The sequence below is a fragment of the Cynocephalus volans genome, chromosome 2, assembly GCF_027409185.1.
Source record: "Cynocephalus volans isolate mCynVol1 chromosome 2, mCynVol1.pri, whole genome shotgun sequence".
Lineage (NCBI taxonomy): Eukaryota > Metazoa > Chordata > Mammalia > Dermoptera > Cynocephalidae > Cynocephalus > Cynocephalus volans.
The window spans coordinates 55,736,656-55,761,735 of NC_084461.1; the positions used below are offsets into that span (position 1 = coordinate 55,736,656).

At 33.6% G+C, this 25,080-nt stretch overlaps 1 protein-coding gene and 1 non-coding gene across 2 annotated transcripts in view; both read right to left on the minus strand.

Annotated features, from left to right (window-relative positions):
* ADAMTS6 (ADAM metallopeptidase with thrombospondin type 1 motif 6) overlaps nt 1-25,080 on the minus strand; it is a 271,483-nt gene that overhangs the window by 170,289 nt on the left and 76,114 nt on the right. The window lies entirely within an intron of this gene.
* Nucleotides 14,452-14,558, minus strand: LOC134371333 (U6 spliceosomal RNA). The gene has a single exon (XR_010022769.1). It is a non-coding gene; the product is annotated as a U6 spliceosomal RNA (small nuclear RNA).

The window sequence follows — 25,080 nt, forward strand, 5'->3', positions numbered from 1 at the left end:
GGTGCCTGAATGACAAATATAAAGGGTAACAAAATTCTGCCCCTGAAATATTTTCATGTACACATTGAGTGCATTTCTCATGCAAAGTGTTGTCAGAACACTTAAATAACAGAGAGCTCAGATGTCATCAAGCTTATAAAACAAGGAGTATGAACAATTTTGCGCTTTCTTGTTTATTTAATAAATAATTGTACTGTAAAATGGAACTTGATATAAAACATCTCTTTATTATAACTGATAACAACCCTCACTCACCAAATCCTAAGAGTTTGCCTAACCATACTAGCTTAGGTCAGTTTGCAACAACAAAAAATCCTGATAGCTGGAAGGAAGACATGATAGAGTAATAAAAATAGTTTACATGTGGCTTTATCCACCATGATACCTATTTCTAATAGATTTATCTTCTTTAGGCTATTCCTATAATTGTCTTCCCTGAATATGTATCATGGAATGGTAGAATCAGCCTGTGAGCAGAAGGAAGACTTCAGCCATTAATAAATAACTTCACCATCTTATCCATTAATTATATAATATAGAATCAAGTTGTATTTATATTGTGAATTAGAAATGATAAATCTGAAAAAATAAAGCTTCTATTCAGGTAAACAACCTCAACTATATTGAGTTTCCACTTTATTCAGAACTGATGAACACAAATATTTTTCCATATTTTGATTCTATATACTTGCTCAATATTGTGTTACCTGCACATAACAAAATGTTTGGCATAATTGCAGGTAATCATTTAAGACACTTCTAAATTTTTTAAATTGCTTTAATTCTATTATTTTTATATTTTATAAACTTACTATTTTCTCATATATTACCTTTTCTAATTTCTTTTTTTGTGGGTTATTTCTTATTCTACCTACTCTCTTATTGCTATTTTCCTTCTTTTTCGTGTATAAATTCCTGATTCTCTCCTTTCCTACAAACTATTCTCTTCACTGTCCACCCCATATTTCTACAAATGTAAGAAATCTTGAGAAGTCATCTAATTTAAGGTGTACTACACTTAAACCATTGTCTCTCAAATTAGACCAAGTATGAAGCAACTTATTGAAGTTCCTTGATATATTAAGTTCCCTGATATACCTCTCAGTCTTTTTCCGTCTTACCTTTACATATCATTTTTCGACTTTATGCCATGATAATAATCTTCACAAACTTCACACTCCTCTCCTTCTTTCTTTTTTCTGACCACTCCTTTTTATTTTGCATAACATTCACACTATATCCCATAAATTCTTCTCTGCTATACTATAGTTTTACCTTATTTTCCTCCAGATCTGAGCCTCTTCAGGAAAAATTGCAAAGAAAAACAACACAAGGAATCTTGCTTTACCCCAAATATATAAAAATCAGTGTGCTTTTAGGACTTATCTTGCAGCAGAACGAATCAAATTGAAGAAAGAAGAGACTGAGGAAAAGGAGTTCCCATTGCCCACTCTCAGCACCCTTTACACAAATCATTCACTACTAAATCTTGACCAACTCAGATGTGGCAGGAGCCCCTCATCTAAGAACTACACTGGAATCCCAAGAGAAAAGCTGAAATATAATTAGAAAAGGTTCTCTGGATTCTGAATCTGGATAGAAAAACAGCACCTTTATCACTGCAATACTTTTTTTTGTTTTCTTTTCCTGAAAGAATAATAAAGGCTTCAGGGCAAATAAAAAAGAATTAAGAAACGTGATCTTAGGGAATCTACATAAAGCCCAGTACTTAAAGGAAATTAGGGTTCCACTTTTGGATAAGTAGATGAATGCATATATTGTCATTCCTTTACCCTAACTTTATAATGAGCTTGGACTGATTGAGCAAGATCAAAACCAGAGAATTCGGTTGAGTATCTGTGACTGTAACATTGGTATACTTTTCTACTGTAGATATTTTCAACTCTTTAATCTCCTAGTCACTTTTGGTGAGGCATGGCTATCAGAAGAAACTGACCAAGCACATGATTAAGTTCCATTTTAAGGTCTGCAAAATATAGCACTACCTTACAATGATAAAATACCTGGAAGGGTTCTTAAAACCCTTCCCCAAAACCACATTCCATTCTCATGAAGGAGAAACAATCATTGTAAAGAAGAGTTCCTTTCAATAATATGGTTTTGAAAATGAACTGAATCAAAATATAGACTTCAAGTCTCATTTGATTATCACTGAGTCACAGACTCACTTCCAACCAGTATGTCCTATGTATTGTATTGTCTCATTTAGTTCTCTTAAATATGGTGGTGATGAAGTTCAGGAGCCACTACTTCAAAATATGACACTTTGGCTTACTGAATATTTTTAAGCTGAAGGAATTTGAGAAAACAGCAGAAGCAAGAATATCACAGAACTTTCCCCTGCTTTATTCCCCTGAAGTAGGTCATAAAACCTAGGAAAGAGAAGTAGTAGACTTATGGGTATAAAACTATGCTGTCTACCCTAAGTGAATCACTGTACAGTATATGCATGTATTGAAACAACACACCGTACCCCACACATATGTACAAGTAAATGTTTAAATAAATAAATAAACAAACAAATGTTTAAATAAATAAATAAATAAACAAACAAACAAACAAACCTAGGAATTATTTTCTGACCTTCCACTGAAGCAGGTGATAAGACCCTCATGTGAGAGTTGTGTCCCTACACCAGGAAAAAGGAACATCCTTATCTCTGAAGACAAAGGGCCACAAAGAAGAATCTGAACAAACAAGATTTGCTAAGTTTCCCCCAGTTTATTATCATTACATCATACCCCTTTCTCCCTATCGTATTCCTCCACAACTATATACTCTTCATCAAAAATACTCAGGTTAACTGTTTCTTCAAGTCTTCATTTCCTTATGAAGGCTCCTGTGTCATATAAAACTTATATTGAATAAAATTATATTTTCCTCTTGTTAACCTATCTTTTGTCGTAGTGGCCTTGGTCATGAACCTAGGATGGGTAGAAGAAAAAATATTTTTCCTCCTCTACTGTGGTGAAAGTCAAGTCATGGTGACACAGATCTTTTCTGCTGCCTTTACATGTGCTGAGACAACTGCGTTATAGAACTAACTTCAGTTACAGAGATTATTTAATAAAATAATGGAAAGAAAAAATTATTTTAACCGAATAGAGGCAAGAATGCATAACACTCTTTAAGATAATAAGATGACTTTACATAAATAGGTAATTTGGTTCTGTTTATACAACTCATTGCACAGGTTAAATCTTTGATAAAATTCATCTCTTTATCTAAATGACATTCATTCATCTGAGGAAAGTTACTCTTTGAATGTCTAATACATAAGACCAACAATATGTATACTATCTAATGAGAAGACATATATATTATTATGTGAATCATCTCATAGAAGAGTTCTCAAAGATGTATCAGGATTATCTGCTTAACAAATATCAGATACTTTTAGCTACTAATTCCTATAATAAGTCAGAGGTTGCCCATGCTTTTGCTAATGGCATGAATTAAATATTTATTACTAGTATGTAAAATACCTCCCTGGCTATTTACATCATAATATGAGTTTTCCATTCATTCTAGTAGGGTGGCAAAGAGAGCGGGAAGCAAAGAGATAGTTAGCCAGGAGTGCCTTTTGCCCTAGCAAAATCGTCCCCAGATCATTGTAAAATACTGATCTAGCTACAAACATTGAGACTTTCATATCTAAGTTATAAAGGCCTACCAATAGAGGATTTTCACTCCTTTGCAATCATCAATAACCTCAATTCAGCATATCACATTTGTCCTTTAGCCCTTTTTTCATTGTTATTTCAACTCTTTTCCTTCTGGCTAACTAAGTAACTTTCTCTTTGATTGATTTGTCACTAAATCATACATTTATAACAAATAAATTGTTACCATATTTCTATACATCCACAAAAATGGGATATCACATCGTTTGCATCCTGAGTTTTACTCACCAACATAATGTAAACATCCTTCAATGACAGTAAAGACATATGTACATCATTTTAATGGCTTCTTATAATCCACTGTGTGGATGTAGCAAAAGTTTTTATCGTTGAAAACATTGTTTCCAAGTTTTCACTAATATAAAATTATTCACAATGAGCATTATTATATTTTTGTACATTTGCCTGATAATATTTTCATTATAAATTCTTAGAAGTGAAACATATTTAAGAATTATCATTCATATTGTCATGATCTGGCCCCTGCCCAATTTTCTAGCTTTAAGTCCAACTCTGTTCCCTCTTTCCAATCTCACGCCGTACTTGCCCTTTTTTTTGTTTCCTGAGACAAAAATGCTTCCTCCCATTTCATGACCACTGACCATGTTATTCCCTCTATCTGGAACACCTTTCTACTGACCCTACCTTCTTTTGCTATGTTTCTCCTACTAATTTATCATATCTTTTGGTCAACGGACTTCCTTAAGAAAATCTTTCCTGACTAGATGAAGTAACCCTGATAAATGCCTGTCCAGCTCCCTAAATTTTTCCTTCATACCTGTCATCAAACTAGTAATTATAAGTATGTGTCTTTCCCACTAGACTACAAATTCTTTAAGATTAGGAACTGGTTTATTTTGGTCACTATTGTATCCCATTATACAACAAAATGCCTAGAGCAAATTGTTTTGTGTTTATAGGATTAAAGTCCTCTAGAAAGGTTATATCAGTTTACATTTCCACAAGTCCATTTCCCAACATTCTTAATTTCCAATAAGCTAATAACCATTTCAATTTCCACTCCCAATTTCCATTTCCCAATAACCATTAATAGGCAGAAAATTATTTTTAAGGTATCAAAACACAGTTGGATGATGAAGTTCTTATGTTTGTTAGGGAACCAAAAATTTTTTAAAGGTACATTTAATATAATGTTGCCTTGGTAAGTACATAATAGAAAAGGTTTGATTCGTGTAAAATTTATCAACTAAAATAGTCATAGTAAGGAATCTAAAGACTAAATCATTTTTTCAATAAATATTTACTAAGAGCTTACCACATATTGGTAAAGACAAACATGAACAAGACTGACATAATCCCTCATTTTAAGAAGCTTAAAACTTTAAAAATCAGTAAAGGTTTAATTAGCCATCACAAAAAAAAAAAAAAAAAAAGTTTTCACTCTTTTACACCACTGGAGTAGAATTTATTAGACTGAACTTTGGTCATCTTGGAATCATTTTTGTGTCCTCTCTTTCCACTGTTCTTTCACATGAATTGGATAATCCTTCCTCAATGTAGCTGTACTTGTCCTTTCAATTCCAACCCTACTTATAATTCCCTAATTTACATCACTAATTATCTCTCATTGTGATAAACGCAAACATCTTTATCCACATCTATTTTACACATAGTTTATTATTCCTAAAGCATAGTTCTGTTTATGTCATTTTCCTACTCAGAAACTCAGTTTTCTCCAAAAATCTAAACACCTTAATTTAGAGTTCAAGACCTTCACAATCTAGCTTTAATCTGGCTTTCCAGAATTGTCTTTTACTTCTCCCTATATGTCTTCTGCTGTAACCAAATTTGACTATACCTTCACCATTATCCAAAACAGTCTTGATCTTTTTGGTATACACAATTTGTTCATGCAATTCCATGATACTGTGAAAATATATATTTGGTCTTCATCCCTGTCTCCTGACACACAATTCCTAAAGTCCTTAGAATCTCTGAAGCAATGAGTCTCTTAGTATGATAATGATGGCTGGAAGCTCCTAGGTAGCTTCAGGATGGGGGCTGGTCACAGGAAGGACCAAGGTAGGACTTTTAGTCCCACCCCCAATCTCTGGGGAGGGAAGAGGGGACCCCCCTCCCAAGGTTAAGTTAATCAGCAGTGGCCAATGATTTAATCAATCATGCCTATGTAATGAAGCCTCCATAAAAACCCAAGAGGCCTGGTTTCGAAGACCTTCCAGATAGCTGAACACTTGAAGGTTCCTGGAGGATGGCGCACCCAGGGAGGGCCTATTCTCCAATACCGTGCCCCTTCTCCCATACCACGCCCCTTCTCCCATACCACGCCCCTTCTCCCATACCTCGCCCTATACATCTCTTCATCTGCATCCTTTGTAATATCCTTTATAATAAAAAGGTAAATGTAAGCACGTTTCCCTAAGTTTTCTGATCTACTCAAACAAACTAATCAAACCAAGAAGGGGGTTATGGGAACCCCTATTTATAGCAGGTCAGTTAGCTGTTTCAGAGGCCTGGACCTACAACTGGCATGTGAAGTGGGGAGTGGTCTTGCAGATTGAGTCCTCAACCTGTAGGAGCTGCTGCTCTCTACAGGCAGATAGTGCTGAAATTAAATTAGAGGACACCTAGCTGGTGTCTATTAGGGAATTGCTTGTTTGCTTGCCTGTTAGTCAGAAGAAATCCCCACACACTTGGTCACAGAAGTCATAAGTCTGTCTTCTGTGTATGTTGGTGATTTTGCTTGTTGTTGAGGAAGAGTTTAGAGGAAACACACTTCTGTGGTTTTCTTCCTACTCACTAGTACAAATACCCTCCTCCTATTTCTATTGTGAAATTCTAGATATTCTCAAAGCTCAGTTCAAATACCTTATCCTTCATAAAGTCCTACCTCTTTTCTAATTACTACAGCATTCATGTGTCCCCCACTTGTTGTTTTATATCACAGTTACTTATAGGAGCCTAACTTCCTCCAAAACACTGTTGTCAGTATTTAAGAAATATAATAAAATCTGCAACCCCCAAAAAGTAAAAAAAGAACAAAAATTAACAATGACAATTAGAGTTTTATAGGATTCTGGTCCCTGGGATGTTTATATTTCTCACTGTAAATTATTGTCTTCAGATTATAATTAGGCTTTACATGTGGTTTAGCTACAAGGGAGAAAAGTGCTGATTATGCTAACTTGTATATTCCAGTCCACTATCAGCTATATTTTTCACTGTCGATAATGAGTTGATATTTTGTTTTCATACAGATCACGTTCAAGGGTTTAGTTAATTGTGAGTATAGATTTAAAACTGAATTTGCATGTTGACAAAAAAATTACATTTTTAAATCTCAAAATTTAGCAGCCAGGTTCTAGAATAGACTAAATTCATCTAGTTAATAAATGCCACCCTGAGAGACATACTGCCTTCTACAAGAAGTTAATAACAATAATGCTAATATCCCCTTGTAGCTGCACACACACAAAAAAAACATGTATTTTTAATATTAAAATATTTAAAATAATTACAGCATCTAGAACAAAAATTAGATTTTTTTGTACTCAAAAAAATTGGGTTTTCTGAAAAATAAAACAATCAACAAGTTGTTCTTTTCTTATAAAACAAATAGACCTCCTATAAAAATACAACGTTCACTAGAGGAATTACAAAAGAAACTATAGAAATACAAAGAATCATAAACTGGTATGAACACTTGTATGCCAACAAATTGAATAACCTAGAAAAAATGGATAAATTCCTAGAAACGTAAAACCTACCATGACTGAATCATTGAATAAACAGAAAATCTGAACAGAATAATAATGAGTAAGGAGATCAAATCAGTTATCAAAAAACTCCCCAAAATAAAAAGCCAGGGACCTGACCGCTTCACTGCTGAATTATACCAAATATCTAAGAAAAATTAACACCAATCCTTCCCAAACTTTTCCAAAAACTCAAGAAGAGGAAGTACTTCCAAACTCATTTTATGAAGCCAGCATTACCATGATACCTCAGTCAGGAAAGGACACTAAAGAAAAGAAAATTGCAGGCCAATATCACTGATAAACATAGTGCAAAGATAATCCTCAACAAAATACTAGCAAACCAAATTCAGCAGCATGTTAAAAGGATAATTCACTATGGTCAAATGGGATTCATCCTGGGGATGCAAGGATGGTTTGACACACACATCAATAAATGTGATATGTCACATTAACAAAATGTTAATGACAAAATGAAAGACAAAGATCATATGACCATCTCGATAGATGCAGAAAATACATTTGACAAAATTCCATAGCTTTCAAGGTAAAAATTCTCAACAAATTAGGTGTAGTAGGGATGTACCTCAACATAACAAAGTTCATATATGACAAGACTAGGACTAACATCATACTCAACGGTGAAAAGTTGAAGGCTTTTCCTCTAAGATCAGTAACAAAACAAGGATGCCCATCCTCACCACTTCTATTCAACATAGTATTGGAAGTTCTAGCCAGAACAATTAGGCAAGAAAAAGAAATAAAAGACATCCAAATTGGAAAGGAAGAAGTAAAATGATCTCTGTTTGTTTAAAATATAATTTATATAGAATTTTTAATTTTACATAAATTTTATATAAATTTTTTAAAAAGCAATGTCCTCTAGTATTAAGAAAAAAAGCTATAATATCAACATACAATGGAAATGTTTTATAAACAATGAACAATTGATCAATCCACTTTATATTATTTATAATATAAAGACAGTTTATCCAAATAACTTTACCCAATTTACTCCAACTAAATTTTTTTCTACATTTTTAGTATAGCATCTTTTTAGTTTTACAGAACATGGTAGACCACAAAAGACCTTTGCCTCAAAATAAAGTACACAGCTTATTTTGTCTTTTTCCTCAAAAACCACAAAACCAAAAAGAAGCTATTTAAATCAAGAAAGGAAAAGCATAATATACATGTTAAGAATTGCTCAACAAGGAGAATTTTTCTATTATTAGTATTTGGGTCTTTTAAATCTAGGCACAAGCAACCAATAGTCTAATTCTCTTAGGCAATACTTTGGTAGTTGATTTGCAAATATAAATAACTTTTATTTACAGTCAGGCAAACTACTAAACAACATTGACTTTGAAAGCCCAGCTTCATTTTAAAAATGCATATGAAAGGGCTACTCTTGGGAAAAAACACTACCACAGCACTTTAAAATTTGTAAATATGTATATAAAAGTTAAAATCTAGGATAAAAACATAATTAAACTTCAAAATAATCATTTCTCTTTTTTACTGATATTTACCATCATATCAATTGATAAGTAACAGCTATTGTTTGTCTTCTATATTGTGGTCTAGTGAAAAGAAGGTGGGTTTAAAAAAAGACCTTGAGAGGTCAGATTATTAGGGATCAGATTGACTATCCTGATCTAATGGAGCATCATACTACAGCATCTTATAAACAGAATTGCCTTGTAACTTGAATTACATTACCTTTGTCACATCAACCAGACATATTTTCTATAAGGACTGATCATAAATCAGAATTTCCAAATCAACTGTTAATGTTCCTCACTCAGAAAAAAAGAATGCTGGAAATACAGGTTTCCCTAATGAGCTACTAGGATGATAAATGCCTCAAATGCCCCTTGAGCTATTTGATGTTATCAATAAGTATCTACAGTATTATAAAAGATGTCACATGTTCCATAGTCACCTATTCTAACATTCCTAGTGTAAAATTTTCCTCATATTTAACCTAAATCCTTCATGCTGCAGGTTACGCTGATTCTTTTTCTCTGAACTTCAGTGAAGATTGAGAACATCTGGCCTCCATCCTTGGAGCACAGATGTTAAATACCTCTTGGAGCACAGAGTTAAATACCTCTTAGTGTGCTCTTTTCTAGAAAAATAATCCCTGCTACTTAAATTTTTTCTTTTAGTTTCTTTTTCAACCCTTTAATCATCTTTGTGGTCCTCCTCTGAACTTCCTCCAAGTTCTTCTTGTCCTTCTTTAGCAGTAGAGCTGAGAACTAGAAACGATGCTCTCTCTTGTAAGGGTCTGACCAGGGGCAAGTACAATGGGAAAATAATCTCAAATTTCCTAAATTCTTGATTCCTATTTATGCAGCCAACTATTGTGTTTGCTTTATCCACTACACTATATTGTTAACGCATGCTAATCTTATTCCTTTAATATTAATGGAGCTTCCAGCTTCATTTAAATGTAGTCAGGTACTCATCCTCTGGACTTCATGCTATTTTTCCTCTCTAACCATTCTGCTTTATATTTGTCCCCTACTATATTTCATTATTCTAATCTCTGGTCAATATTTTAATTTGATAAATTATTTTAGTCTAACACTACTCTGTACCATGATATAAGACAATGATGACACTCACCATATTTCTCTTCAATTCCAATTGCCAATAATTAAGAATATTGGAATCCTAATCATTGCACACGTACAAGAAGTGTTTGTGTTCTAAAAGACTGAGTGTCAGAATTTGTAGTCCTTTGAAAAAGATATGGTTATGAAGGCCTTGTTAAATTTGCTCCATCACCTTCAAGTCCCAACCCAACACTGACTGCCTCAGAGACTAGAGAGCGTGAAGTATGAAACACAAAAATGCTTATAAAACTGCATAAAGTCTCAAAGACCTATATTAAAAATTTCCCAGTATACTGACTAGTTTCTCTTGCAGAAAACAGTGAAAAGCTTGGAGGGTCACAATGTGTTATTACCATTTGTGTTACCTTGCTCTACTAGATATTCTATCCTGTCATTAACTAAATAAGATCTGAAAAAGAGTTTTCACAATAACCTTATTACATGTGGAGCTAAGCCATATAAAATACCAAGAAAATTAAACGGACCTTGTTGCCACTGGGTAGGAACCTACAGGTTTTAAAGACTTACTAATATGGAAGGATACATAGCCAGATAAAATCCATCGAGTCATCTACTGCTATCACACAGGTAAGAAGTACGTATCATACATAGTTCAGAAGTAAGTGTGCTTAAGAGATGGAAAACAAAGATCAGTACTTAATTGCCATGACAGTTCAGTGGCTTAGCTAAAACCACTGTTAATTCTTTAAACTGTCACTACTGGGAGTTGGTGCAGTATTTCTAAATAATATGATTTTTACTGCAATTTTTTGATTTGTTAGTTTGAGACATTATCTTTTATTTGCTTCTCTATGGATAATAAATTCAATGATTTAAAGAACTGTCTGTATGCTCATCTTTGTAATATATTTAATCATTTTTGACTGCACTTTTGGTTACCATTTTAACTTTAAGCAATAAATTAACCTTCTTGTTTTATCACTTATACACATCTTTTGCATCCACACTTGTAGAGCACAGCATCAGTGCCCATTAGGTATTTTTTAAAGTTGTTTAGAACAACTTTGTTCAGGTGAAGCATAGAACACCATGATTGCTTTTCTCCTTCATGGCAATTAAGTCAGGATACTGGGAAATTTTTAATATAGGTCTTTGAGACTTTATGCAGTTTTATAAGCATTTTTGTGTTTCATACTTCACGCTCTCTAGTCTCTGAGGCAGTCAGTGTTGGGTTGGGACTTGAAGGTGATGGAGCAAATTTAACAAGGCCTTCATAACCATATCTTTTTCAAAGGACTACAAATTCTGACACTCAGTCTTTTAGAACACAAACACTTCTTGTACGTGTGCAATGATTAGGTTTCCAATATTCTTAATTATTGGCAATTGGAATTGAAGAGAAATATGGTGAGTGTCATCATTGTCTTATATCATGGTACAGAGTAGTGTTAGACTAAAATAATTTATCAAATTAAAATATTGACCAGAGATTAGAATAATGAAATATAGTAGGGGACAAATATAAAGCAGAATGGTTAGAGAGGAAAAATAGCATGAAGTCCAGAGGATGAGTACCTGACTACATTTAAATGAAGCTGGAAGCTCCATTAATATTAAAGGAATAAGATTAGCATGAGTTAACAATATAGTGTAGTGGATAAAGCAACATAGGTTCTAGTTCTAAAACTACCCCATACCTCACCAACTTATGTAATTTCAGTTTTCTCAGCTATTCAAAATGGGGAAAATAATACAGCTCCTGGGATTACTTGTGGGTAAACTTAGATAGTGCATATATACTGTGCATATTAGCATAATAAATGTTGATATTTTAATTATTGTTGCTTTTGTTAATACGAATATTTACAAACTAATTAAGTTAGTCTAATTCAGTAGTTTATAGGAAATGGTTTTTTAAAATTGTTTGATAATACCAGTAACTTCTTTTCATTTCTTTGCTAAAATCTAATCAAATTCCAAACGAATTAACAATATCCTAATTTCTATAGATTCCCACTAAACTGAATTCACAAGATAGACACTGAAAGATCGTATTTGTAGTATTATAATGTAACTAATAGCAATCTGAGCATTACCTCACATTTTATTTTGAATCTTTAACAAGGTTTTCCTTGAAGGCTGCCAACCTAAAAACTTATTAGCCCTAATATAGTTAAGATAAATGAAGTCTCAGGAAAAGAATTGTGGTGACTATGAATACATATTTGCCTTGTAAATTTTCTCTGTCAATTTTAATAGTCCTCAACCTTTCTTCCAAAAAAAGCTATTCTTTTAGTCTTGTGAGCACTGTAAAAGTAGCCAACTTTTTAAAAAAGAACAGTTATAAATCAAATTTGAAATCCCCAGAGTGCTCTTGCTGTTTGTTTCCTAAATCTAGTATATCTTCTAAATTTTTCCTCTAGTTCCTTGACACTAAACACTACTTTCAAGAGTAAAAACTTTTCTGAGCAAAAGCCCCGACGTCCACTCATGTGGACTCATCATAATCCAAAGGTGTGTAGCAATATGATGTGGTGATGTTCAATGCAAAATGACCTATTAAAATGAAGATCAACATGAACATACTGTAAAAATGAATCATTGTGCCAATAGTTAGAAGAGGGGATGATAATTACATGTTAAAATTGTACAAAGACAAGGCAGTAATCCAAGCTGGCTTCTTCTTTTATAGACAAGAAGGGCGAGATTCAAGAGATTAGAATGACCCTCCAAACAGTTGGAAAACTTATTTTCACCTGAGGTTTCAACTTCCATTATCAACTTACTCAATTCCTATGCTATATAGGATATGATTCTCTCACCAAAGAATCATTATGGCAAAAGGGAAATTGAACAGTGACACCTACACCTGGCGTTACTGAACCAAGAAAAAATTTTTGACCAAAGTAAACATACCCTTTTTCTCACTCCAATCAAATGCCTTCTCTAATTACATCTTTAGCCTATTATGGCACTTAGCCACTGGGTTTCAAAATAGTGAGCACTTGAGAGATGAAACATAAAGCCAACTTTGATAAACAGAATTGGATTTATTCTACCCATGGGAAATAATAAGAGATGGAAATCAAACACATTATCTAAAGCATGGCCAAGAAGTTTAGTCTAGAACCAAAATTATTTTAATTCTATTAAAATAATCAGTCTCATTTTAATTAATTTATTAGAGTTTGTGTATTATAATAGGACTAAGAACTTTTTATAAAACTAATAATACTCTTCAGGCATGAGATTATTTTGGAAAATATGTGTTCTAGAATTTATTATTGCTGTCATTACATTGGATTATATATTCTAATTCTATTTTTTAAATTTTTTAATTGTTTCCTACATTCTTAGGTCACACACAAATGCACACATTTATACAACAAAGTCATGATAAGAAATCATTCATATGCAGAGGAGATTTTTTTTTTACTCCCAGGACTTCTACATTTAGTAAACATATTCTTAGCTTATATTTATATGATTAAATATTTGATTGAATATTTGTACCATTTTGAGTTTTCTTAATATGTTTCATACATCCAATTGACCACTATGATATTTATCTTGCAAGCTTGATAGCTAGAAAAATATAAAGAATCATAAACATATTAGATAAAGACAGACAATTGTAATGATAATCCACTGAAATATTCTAAGTTGCAAATATTTCATCATGAAAATAAAATTTTCGTGAGTATCTTCTCAACTCGTTGTCCTCAATAGAAAGAGCCCTGATCTCGGCAAACAGAACTGCACCCTGCTCCTGGTTGTGGTGCCATTGAACCTCTCCACAATTACAGCAAATGAGGACTACTACTATTCTTTCCCCTTTGTTTACCTGAAAAAGACATCTCATAAGAACGGAAGGCATGCAAAATAAAGGAAGAGCCAAACAGCAGGACCAGAGAACAGCTGGCTAGCCCCAAAGAGCCATGCTTTTCAATTCTTTTCTTAGGTAAAGTACTTTGCACCTTTTCTTGTTTATCATTTAATATCTTTTGCTCACATGCATTGTCATCACTACCAAGGATCACCTGTGTGTATATCTCTCCAAATTAATTTAAGCCATTAACACCATGCTAACATTTATCACTTTGCTCAGACTCAGTCTTGCTGGAAAGTGGGACTCTATTGAGAATTTTAAGTTCCAACCAAATATCCTGATGCAGCTGTTCTCTGAAGTTTTAGAGTATGTTAAAATTGTGTGTTTGGGGCAATAAACATTGAAGGTGTTCAGTTTTCTCTCTCTGCTTTCCTTCCATACCTCAGTTCAGATTTATCCATCTTCTTATTTTAAATGAAGATATTACATATTTTTCAGGAGTGATAACATTATTAATAAAATAGCCTCTAGTACAGACAGGGACACACTAAGTGGGCTTGGCATAGAGTTTGCTGTGGGGTATGGTAGGGGTTAAGGCAGAGAAGAAAGCAGTGTCAAACAAATACTAATAGTATAATTCTTGTGCAGGGGCCACGCTAATCTTCTCTTATCATTCCAGTTTTAGCATATGTGCTGCCAAAACAAGCACAATAATAGCATAATTAATAGAATTTATAGGACACAAAAACTGTGTATAAAACCACTCCATTTATATCAATGGTATGAAAATGAAAAATAAGTGACAGGAAGAAAATTCTTAAATGTACAAATATGTGGAAATTAAACAACACACTCCTGAACCACCAATAGGTGAAAGAAGAAATCAAAGGGGGAATCAAAAAATATCTTGAAAAAAATGAACATGGAAGTACAACATACCAAAACTTCTGGGATGCAGCAAAAGCAATTCTAAGAGGAAAGTATATAACAATAAATGCCTACATTAAGAAAGAAGAAAGATGACAAATTAATAACCTAATTTTACACCTTGAGGAACTAGAAAAAGAAGAACTAAGCCCAGAGTCAGCAAAATAAAGGAAAAAGTCAGAGCAAAGATAAAATAGAGTCTAGAAAAACAATAGAAAAGATTAATAAAACTAAGAGTTGGTCTTTTGAAAAGGTAAACAAAAGGTAAACAAAATTAACCAATCTCTATCTGGACTAACTAAAAAAGAAATGACAGGACTCAAATAATTAAAAATGAAAAGGAGACATTACAACTGAAACCATAGCAATACAAAGAATCATAACAGACTAGTATGAATAGCTATATGCCCACAAATTAAATTGCCTAGAAAAAAATGGAAAAATTCTTAGAAACATAAAACCTACCATGAGTGAATCACTGAATAAATAGAAAATCTGAACAGACCAATAATGAGTAAGGAGATCAAATCCATTATCAAAAACTCCCAACAACAACAACAAAAAAAGCCCAGGACCTGATGGCTTCATTGCTGAATTATACCAAATATCTAAGAAAAATTAACACCAATCCTTCCCAAACTTTTCCAAAAACTCAAGAAGAGGAGGTACTTCCAAACTCATTTTATGAAGCCAGCATTACCATAATACCTAAGCCAGGAAAGGACACTAAAGGAAAGAAAATCGCAGGCCAATATCACCGATAAACATAGTACAAAGAAAATCCTCAACAAAATACTAGCAAACCAAATTCAACAGCACGTTAAAAGGATCATTCACTATGGTCAAATGGGATTCATCACAAGAATGCAGGGATGGTTTGACATACATATCAATAAATGTAATATATCACATTAACAGAATGAAGGACATGCAGAAGAATGAAACTGGACTCTTATCTAACACCATATATAAATGTCAACTCAAAATGAATTAAAGCCTTAAATGTAGGACCTGAAACTGTAAAACTGCTAGAAGAAAACATAGGAGAAATCTCCAAAACCCAGGTATGGGTAATGATTTTTGAATATGACCCCGAAAGCACTGGCAACAAAAGTAAAGATAAACAAATGGGATTGTAGTAACCTAAAAAGCTTCACACAGCAAACAAAACAATTAACAGAGTGATAAATCTATGGACTGGGAGAAAATATTTGCAAACCATACATCTGATAAGGGGTTAATAACCAAAATATGTAGAAAATATATTGAAACAACTTAACAGTAAGAAAATAAATCACCAGATTAAAAAGCGGGCAAAGAATCTGAATAGAGATTTCTCAAAAGAAGACATACAAATGACCAAGTGTATGAAAAAATGCTCACATTACTAATCAGTAGGAAAATGCAAATTAAAACCACTATGAGAAATCACCTGTACCTTTTAGAATGGCTATTATCAAAAAGACAAAAGATGTGTTGGTGAGGATGTGGAGAAAGGGAACCCCAATACACCATTAGCGGAAGTATAAATTACTGCAGCCATTATGAAAAATACTGTGGAGGTTTCTCAAAAATTAAAAACAGAACTACCATAGGGTCTATCAACCTACTTCTAGGTATACTGTGTCTTCAAAGGAATTAAAATCAATATGTCAAAGAGATATCTACACTCTCCTGTTCATTGCAGCATTATTCACAAATAGCCAAGACATGCAATCAATGTAAGTTTCCATCAATGGGTGGATGGATAAAGAAAATGTGGTATATATAAATGATGAAATACTATTCAGCATTAAAAAAGCAGGAAATCCCGTCATTTTAGACAACATGGATGTGAAATAAGCCAGGCACAGAGAGACAAATACTGCACGATCTCACTTATATATGGAATCTAAAAAAGTCAAACTCATGAAGTAGAGAGTTGAATGAACAGTGGTAACCAGAAGGTAGGGAGAGGGAGGAGGGGGAATGGGGAGACTTTGATGACAGGGTACAAAACTTCAGTCAGGACGAATAAGTGTTTAAGATCTATTGCACAGCATGCTGACTACAGTTAATAATTACATATTGTATACTTAAAAACTGCCAAGAGAGGGCCTGCCCCGTGGCTCACTCGGGAGAGTGCAGCACTGGTAGCGCTCCTGCCGTGGGTTCGGATCCTATGTAGGGATGGCCGGTGCGCTCACTGGCTGAGTGCGGTGCAGACCACACCGTGCCGAGGGTTGCGATCCCCTTACCTTACTGGTCAAAAAAAAAAAAAAAAAAATTGCCAAGAAAGTACATTTTATGTGTTCTCTACCAGAAATGACTAATAAGTATATGAGGTAATACATGTTAATTAGCTGATTTAATCATTTCACAATGTATACATATATCAAAACATCATGTCATAAACAGTACACATAATGAATTTTTGTCAATTGTATCTTAATAAAGCTTAAATAAAACAAAAAAGCTACTCAATGTGTTAGAATTACTTGTCAAGCAATAGAAAAGATAACTGTGTAAAAAATTAATGAAATTATAGATTTAAGGCAATAATATATTTATAATTCAAAATTCAAAACCATTTTCTTTTTTTCATTCACAAATTGAGAGTAGACCATTACAAAGCACTGTGATCTAGTTCTTCAATCCAGAAACCTAAGAGTGAATGTTATGAGAGTTCAGAAGAAGTAGAATATATCCTCAAAACAACTCCATATTTATGTACTTCAGGTAAATTGTTAAAAATACAATCTTAATGCTGTATCTCTTTTATAAAATTTTTAATACATTTTAAGAGTTTAACATGCCTCTTCAATGGGAGTTTTTGGAAGGTTTAATCATATGTTCTCTTTATCATGGTAACTTTCCTAAGAACTTAGTGAAGCCTTTAGATCCCAATAATTATTTGTAAATAAAGATTACAATGAATTTAACCTAAGAGAATAGCATGAACCTCTCTCAGGACTAGTCTAGAAGTGACTCAGCAGGCCCACTGATTATGAATTCCATAGTGAAAAAGGAAAAGCTAGCCTTAAACACAAAAACTAAACTACAGAAAAAAATTTTTAGTAAGATCAAGATGGCTTAAAATAGTTTATACAAACATGAAATAAGTTTTGTTTGGATTCTAAATTTGCAGTGAATTTAAAACCCATTCTGCTCCAAAATTCCTCTTATAAGATATACAATTACGCCAAATGTCTCAGTATTCCAGAGACACTCAAATAGCCACCACTACCATCCACCTTAAAAAAACTGTTTTAAATATATACATAAATCTGGTACTTAAAGTTCAGTACCAATACCACTTCACAGAACCAGGCACCTTGGTTTCAACCTACAACTCCCAAATCGTTTCCGTTTCTACACCACTGCAACTAACAATCCTGCCAGACTACACAAAACCATTCAGTGGTTTTGTCTGATGTGGAAACAAGTCCATGTAGGACTAGGAGGTGCCACCAAATTCATGCCAGGATAAAGATCTAAATCAGCTAGGCTAGAAATTGGTGACTAACCCAATGTATCACCTTATTTCCATTCTCTACTTTTTTGAGTAAAAATGATTTTTACAATGGTAATTTTTTATTTATCATTCAAATGGCTTTGGATGAAGTCATGGTTGTATAGCTGAATGAATCATTCTGGTAGACTTTTAAAGGAGCTAACCTCTGTTAAAACTGTGCAGATCGATCAACAGGTTATACAATGAAACTGTGGTTGGCTTACAAGAACATGAAGTTAGGCTGTCAAGAGATCTGGGTTCTAGTACTGATGCTACCAATAACTACTTTTATCTACCATTTGGCAAGTTATCTCTCCATGCCATGATTCTCCCATACTGGCTCTCAACTTCACAGCATTGCTAAGAAGCCAGATGAAATCTTCCACATGAAAAGAAAAGTACTTTTACTTAATGAACTAACCAATCAAAATTAATAAAATAACTTCATTTTATTGTTGCTGTTTTAATCAGAGATAATTCTGTCAAAGAACATTATTTTTCCTCCAAAAATTTTCCAGGGTTAGGTATTTCTCTGAGACTGTTTCCTACATGATCAAATTATAAATCTAGAAAGTAAACACTGCTCAAAATCTATAAATATTTACTATATTAATTCAACAAAGGGAACTAGATCCTAACGAGTACTCCACATGTTTCAGATGAAAGTTATCATAATAGCAGGAATTACTGGGTTCAATTCTTTCCATCACATATTTTCCTTTTGCCTTGCTAACCTTTTATTGACTTCAGAAGAGATTTCTGCCTTCACTGGGTAAAAGACAAGTAGAAATCATTCTATATTTTTCACTCCAGTAGAGTAGTCATTCATAAATCCAATTTAAAACACAAGTAGAGCTATCCTACTTTAGTCAAGAAATTTTTTTTAAAAGAAACTTTTAAATATCACTGAATAAAAATGACTTGTTTCTTAAGTTTGGCATCAAAGACTGTAGAAGGAATATATATATAAAACAAATCCCATTTTATCCAAAATCCAAAAGGTAAAGTTAAAACAACTAGCATTTTTCCATGGTAGTACATAATATCTAAAATTCATAAAGATGTAACCAAGACATTGCAGGAGCTTGTCAGGGTTTTTGACTCATAACACATTAAATTATATTTGAAGTAATTTCTGTATTAAGTACTTACTGCAGTCTGGTTATGTGACTAATCTAAGGAGAAAAATATAATTCTCATGTAACTAAAATACTTAATTCTCTACCTTTTGGTGGGAAATAACTAGAATATACTATAGTATGTAACCAATATAATTTCAGCTTAAGCTGCTTCAAATGCTGGTTATTTCTATTTTTCTACTTTTAAGTCAATATGGTTAACATAGCAAGATGGTTTAATCTATGGCAAACAAGGTTGGGACAACAGCTTTGACCTCTTTTATGCTAGGAAAACCACACATCCCTGATGTGTAGGCTGAAAATAATGCTATTTTGGCAAATTTTAAACTTAGCATGAGAGAAGTAAAAGAAAATTTTAGCATTTATGTGAATTTTTCAAATTCTTACCTGCTCACCCCAAATGATATTTTCTGGTTATAGGATACAAAGTTTATTGTTAATTCATTTTAGCCCAATACTTATTCTTCTCTTTGGCAGCGAGTGTTTCAACATCTTGAAAACGCATTTGATCTTATTTTCCTATTATTGACTCCTTTCATCAGCTCAAAAATGGTGTCATGCATAATCCACTAAATGCAAACAGTTTTGGAAGCATTGCTTAGTGGACTTCTATATTGTATAACATATGCAATTAAGAATAAGAAACTTTCAAATAATCTTAGGGAAAGCTACCTGCCAAACAACACAATGTTCATGGTAAGAATCTTTGGGATTCAGAATTTCAAATCAAAATAAATCATCACCTATTCAAAAAGAAAATTTTCTGTGTCAAATAGAAATCTTAACATCACAAAAAGCTTGCACCTACATATAAATCATCTTACAATCATCACAGGATATTTCAACTTGATTTAAGCTATAACTAAAAATTCTTAGAGCTGAAATCAGAGCTACCTTCACAATCTATTTTGAATTTAGAAAAACTGAAGTGCAAAATCACATGAACATATGATAAGAACTCTGGTGTCTTGAACTTCTGACACATTGCCAAACCTCTCCGTGTTTGAAAGGGGCATAAATATCCTCAATTTGACTACAGGATATGGCTGTCTCTCTTCAAATATTGATGTGAAAGTCCTCCAGCTAAGTACAAAGACAATTTTTCTCTGGAGAAACTGCAGTTGTGACAGTTGATCTCTGCCTTTTAAGACGAAAAGATTCTGTCTTGGAATATGATTTACTAGTTATCAGAGTTAGCCAGAATAAAAGGCCTCAGTCTTCAGTGCTTTTTCACTGAACAACTGCTGTCTTTCACTACTCTTAATATATCATAGAGTATCGCCATATTACACAACTCCAGAGGATAACATAGAGAATACAATATAAATATGCCCCCTGGAGTTTTGAAACTCAAATAGTCCTGGTATCACCATCATCATTAAAGCTTTCTTGCTACCTTGTTAAGTTCTTGATAATGGAATCCTGACTTCTATTGATATAGTCTACTTATTGTAGATATGCTGCCCAAATCAGATAAATTTGCCAGGTTATGGCTCTTGCCAGCCTGATCAAAATCTGCATCTTTTATAACCTACTACACCTATTCCTGCCCTTTTAAAAGAGGTTTAGCTTGTTCAAGGCAGAGACAGAGAGAAACTCTGCTTAACTTGTTCTAAAACCAAAACAACTGATCATCTATGGGAAATAGTACGATGTGGTAGAAAGACCATTGGAGTTAAGAGATCTACCATTTATTAATTATATGCCTCAAATCACTCATCTATAGACTAGGAACAATAATATAATTGTCTTAACTATTTGATTAAGTGAACCTGCAAATCAAACCTGCAAAATCAAACCAGTTATGTACTTCCAAAATACAGTGGTGGAACAGGCACAGGATAGATATTCCCATTTCAAAAGGGAGATATAGGAAGTAAGAAAGGCGTAAGTTGTCCCAAGTGTAAAACCCAACAGGGCAAACAACATTAAATCTTAAGTCTGGAAAATAATTTTCTTTAACTCCATGTCTCACTTCCAAACATGTTTGGGCAGGTCCCCAAGGCTCAGTCAACCCTGCTCCCATGGCTCTACTGGGCATTGCACTAGTGGAGCTCTCTGCAGTGGTCCCCTGTGGCAGTTTTCTGCCTGGGCCCCAAGCCTCTCTGGGGCATACTTTGACATCAAAATGGAGATAGCCATGCTCCCATAGTTCATGCACTCGGCACACTCATAGAGATGGCACTGCATGACGCCTTCTGGAGAGGTTGCCTGAGCTGCAACTGGGGCTGCTAAGGAGCAATGCACTGGAATGTAGGATATGGAGCCTTGAAATTGTTTTTCCTCCAAGAACCTGGCATTCTGTGCCTGTAATGGGTCGGCTAGTACTGAAGATCACTGAAATGCTTCGGGGATCATTCTTCCTTTGTGTTGATAAATAGCATTTGGCTTCCTTCTACCCATATTAATCTCCTTACCAAACATTTACTTTACCATACCTTTGGTGTTATCTCCCAAACACACTTTTACACTTATTAAAATATGGCCGGCTGAGAATTTTCCAAATCTTTAAATTCTACTTCCCTTTTGATTATAAATTGTCTTTAATTCATTTTTTTCTCTTGCACTTTATTATAAGCATTCAAAAGATGCTATGCCATGTCCTCAGCACTTTCCTTAAATATTTCTTCTGCCAAATATCCTGTTTCATTGCTCAGAAGTCCTACCTTCCACAAAGCACTAGGACACAAACACAATTGAGCCAATTTCTTTGCCATTTTATAACAAGGATCGCCTTTCCTCCATTTTCCAATAACATGTTCCTCATTTCCATCTAAGACCTCATAGGAATAGTCTTCACTGTCCATATTTCTACCAATATTCTATTAATAATCACTTAGGTAATCTCTAAAACACTGAAGTTTTCTCTATAGCTCTCCTCTTCTCCTAAGCCCTCACCAGAATCATCCTTAAGGCTCCTTTCACAGCAGTGTACCACAAAGCTATTCCAGCCCCTACCCATTACTCAGTTCCAAAGCTGCTTTCACATTTTTGGGTATTTGTTATAGCAACACCCCACTTATCAGTACCAATTTCTGTCTCAGTCCATTTGGCTGCCATAACAAAATACCTTACAGTGGGTAATTTATAAACCACACATACTTATTGCTCACCTTTCTGGACACTGGGAAGTCCAAGATGAAATTACCAGATTTTTTTGTCTGGTGAGGGGCTCTCTGCTTTATAGATGGCTTCTTGCTGTGTCCTCACATGGTAGAAGGGCAAAACAGGCTAACAAGTTCCCTTAGGCCTCTTTCATAAAGGCACTAATATCTCCCAAAGGTCCCACATCTTAATGTCATCACCTTGGGGATTAGATTTCAACATGTGAATTTGGGGGGGACATATATATTCAGTCCACAGCACATTGTTCCTTTACAGAATTTACAATTAGTAAATATTGTTTACTTGTTTATTGCCTATCTTTCCCTCTTACAATATAAACTCCAGTAGTACAGACTGCACAAATACTTTATTCATGAATGTACACTCAGTTCCTTGCACAGTGGCTGGCATAAAATAAATACCAACAAATATCTGGACAACAACAACTGCAAGCTAAAGTCAAATAGACCTCAGTTTTTAATCTCATCTCTGCCATTTTTTACCTGGTTGCTCTTGGGTAAGTCTCCTCTGTGCCTCAGTTTTCTCAACTGTAAAGTGAGGTTACATAATAACAGTATAAACTATAAAACTGCTATTAAGTTTAAATCAATTACTTAGGACAGGTTCATAGAATCACTCAGTAAAAAATTAACTATTATTATCATTTTATTATTATATTTATCATTACTTACATTTTTATTTCTCATATTATTTACATCTTGAGTCACTCTTTCTAAATCTGATTCCCAATGAATTTTAAAAGCATCAGGATAGAAGAATGCTTGGTATGCCTTTGCTATGGCATGATCTTGTCTCAGATTATTGAGCATTTTACAGAAAAAGGGGCAAATACAGACAATTTTATAATAACTAAGAAGAAGCTATTGTAGGAACTTAAAAATTACCAAAAAGAAATAATGTATTATATGAAGTACCTCATAAAATATAAGCACTGCCCAAATGTAAGTTTTGATGCAGTCATTATAATTTTCCACCACTCATTTTGGCTAAGCATTAGAGAAAGGACTAGGAATTAAGAGACAGTGATGTCCTCTATGGTCAGAGATAAGATAAACTGTTTATGGCAACAAAATTTTAGCTAGAATCTCTCCAGCCTGATATTAAACATTTTAACAATATAGTTAACTAAATAAAATGTAATACTACCAGGATTATGAGTTCTCCACAAAGAATTATATCAATGGTTTCTAAGCTACATCTTAAATATGATTTCTTTCTAATTGGATTCCAACTCATATATTATTACATCATGTCTGTTATCGAAAATATCTCACTTTTTTCCTTGTTAAAGTTGGGCAATGAGTATTTCTATCCTGTTTTTATATTATTTGAAAATTTATATTTAAATATCCCCCTTTACTAGATATTTAAGTTGCATCCAATTTATCTCTATAATAAATAGTATGGTAATGAATATCCTTATACACAAATCTTTGATGGCACATCCATTTGTGTCCTTAAAAGGTATTCCTAGAAATATACCTGATGGATCAAAGGTATGTAAGTGTTTAAAACTTGATTCACATTGACAAAATACCTTTCAGAAATGTTGTGTAGTTTATACTACTAAACACAGGGGATATGAGGACCTATGACACAATATATTAACAAGCATTGACTAACAATTTCTTTAATTATCATCTTAACAAACATTGACCATTAACTTTTTGCCTGTGATAAGAACAAAATGATTATCTAGAAACAAAGATGATTTGACTGGATTTCTTATGGAAAGAAGAACAATAATGCAAGCCAGATTATATTTTAGTTATTTGGAAATTGTACAATTTCAGAATTATCACATGTTGCCCTTCCATGATACCTGAAATTCCATCAGGAGAGAGTGATTCTTTAGTTTCAAATGTGCGGCAGTGATACTGGCATAAAAACAGACACACAGACCAATGGAACAGAATAGAGAGCACAGAAATAAATTCACACACCTACAGCCAACTGATCTTTGACAAAGGTGCCAAGAATACATACTGGGTAAAAAACAATCTCTTCAGTAAATGGTACTGGGAAACTGGATACCCACATGCAGAAGAATGAGACTAGACCCCCTACTTCTCACCATATACAATAATCAACTCAAAATGGATTAAAGATTTAAATGTAAAACCTGAAAGTATGAAATTACTAGAAGAAAACATAGAGGAAATGATCCATGACATGGGTTGGGCAAGGATTTTTTAAATAAGTCTTCGAAAGCACAAGCAACAAAAGCAAAAATAGACAAATGGGATTACACCAAACTAAAAATCTTTTTGCACATCAAAGGAAACTGTTAACATAGTGAAGAGACCTACAGAAAAGGAGGAAAAATTTTGCAAACGGTATATCTGACAAGGGGTTAAAATCAAGAATATATAAGGAGCTTAAACAGCTCAACAGCAAAGAAAAAAGAAATAATAACCCAATTAAGATATAGGCAAAGAATCTTAATAGACACTTCTCAAAATAAGACATACAGATGGCCAACAGGCATATGAAAAATGCTCAACATCAGTAATCATCAGGGAAATGCAAATAAAAACAACAATGAG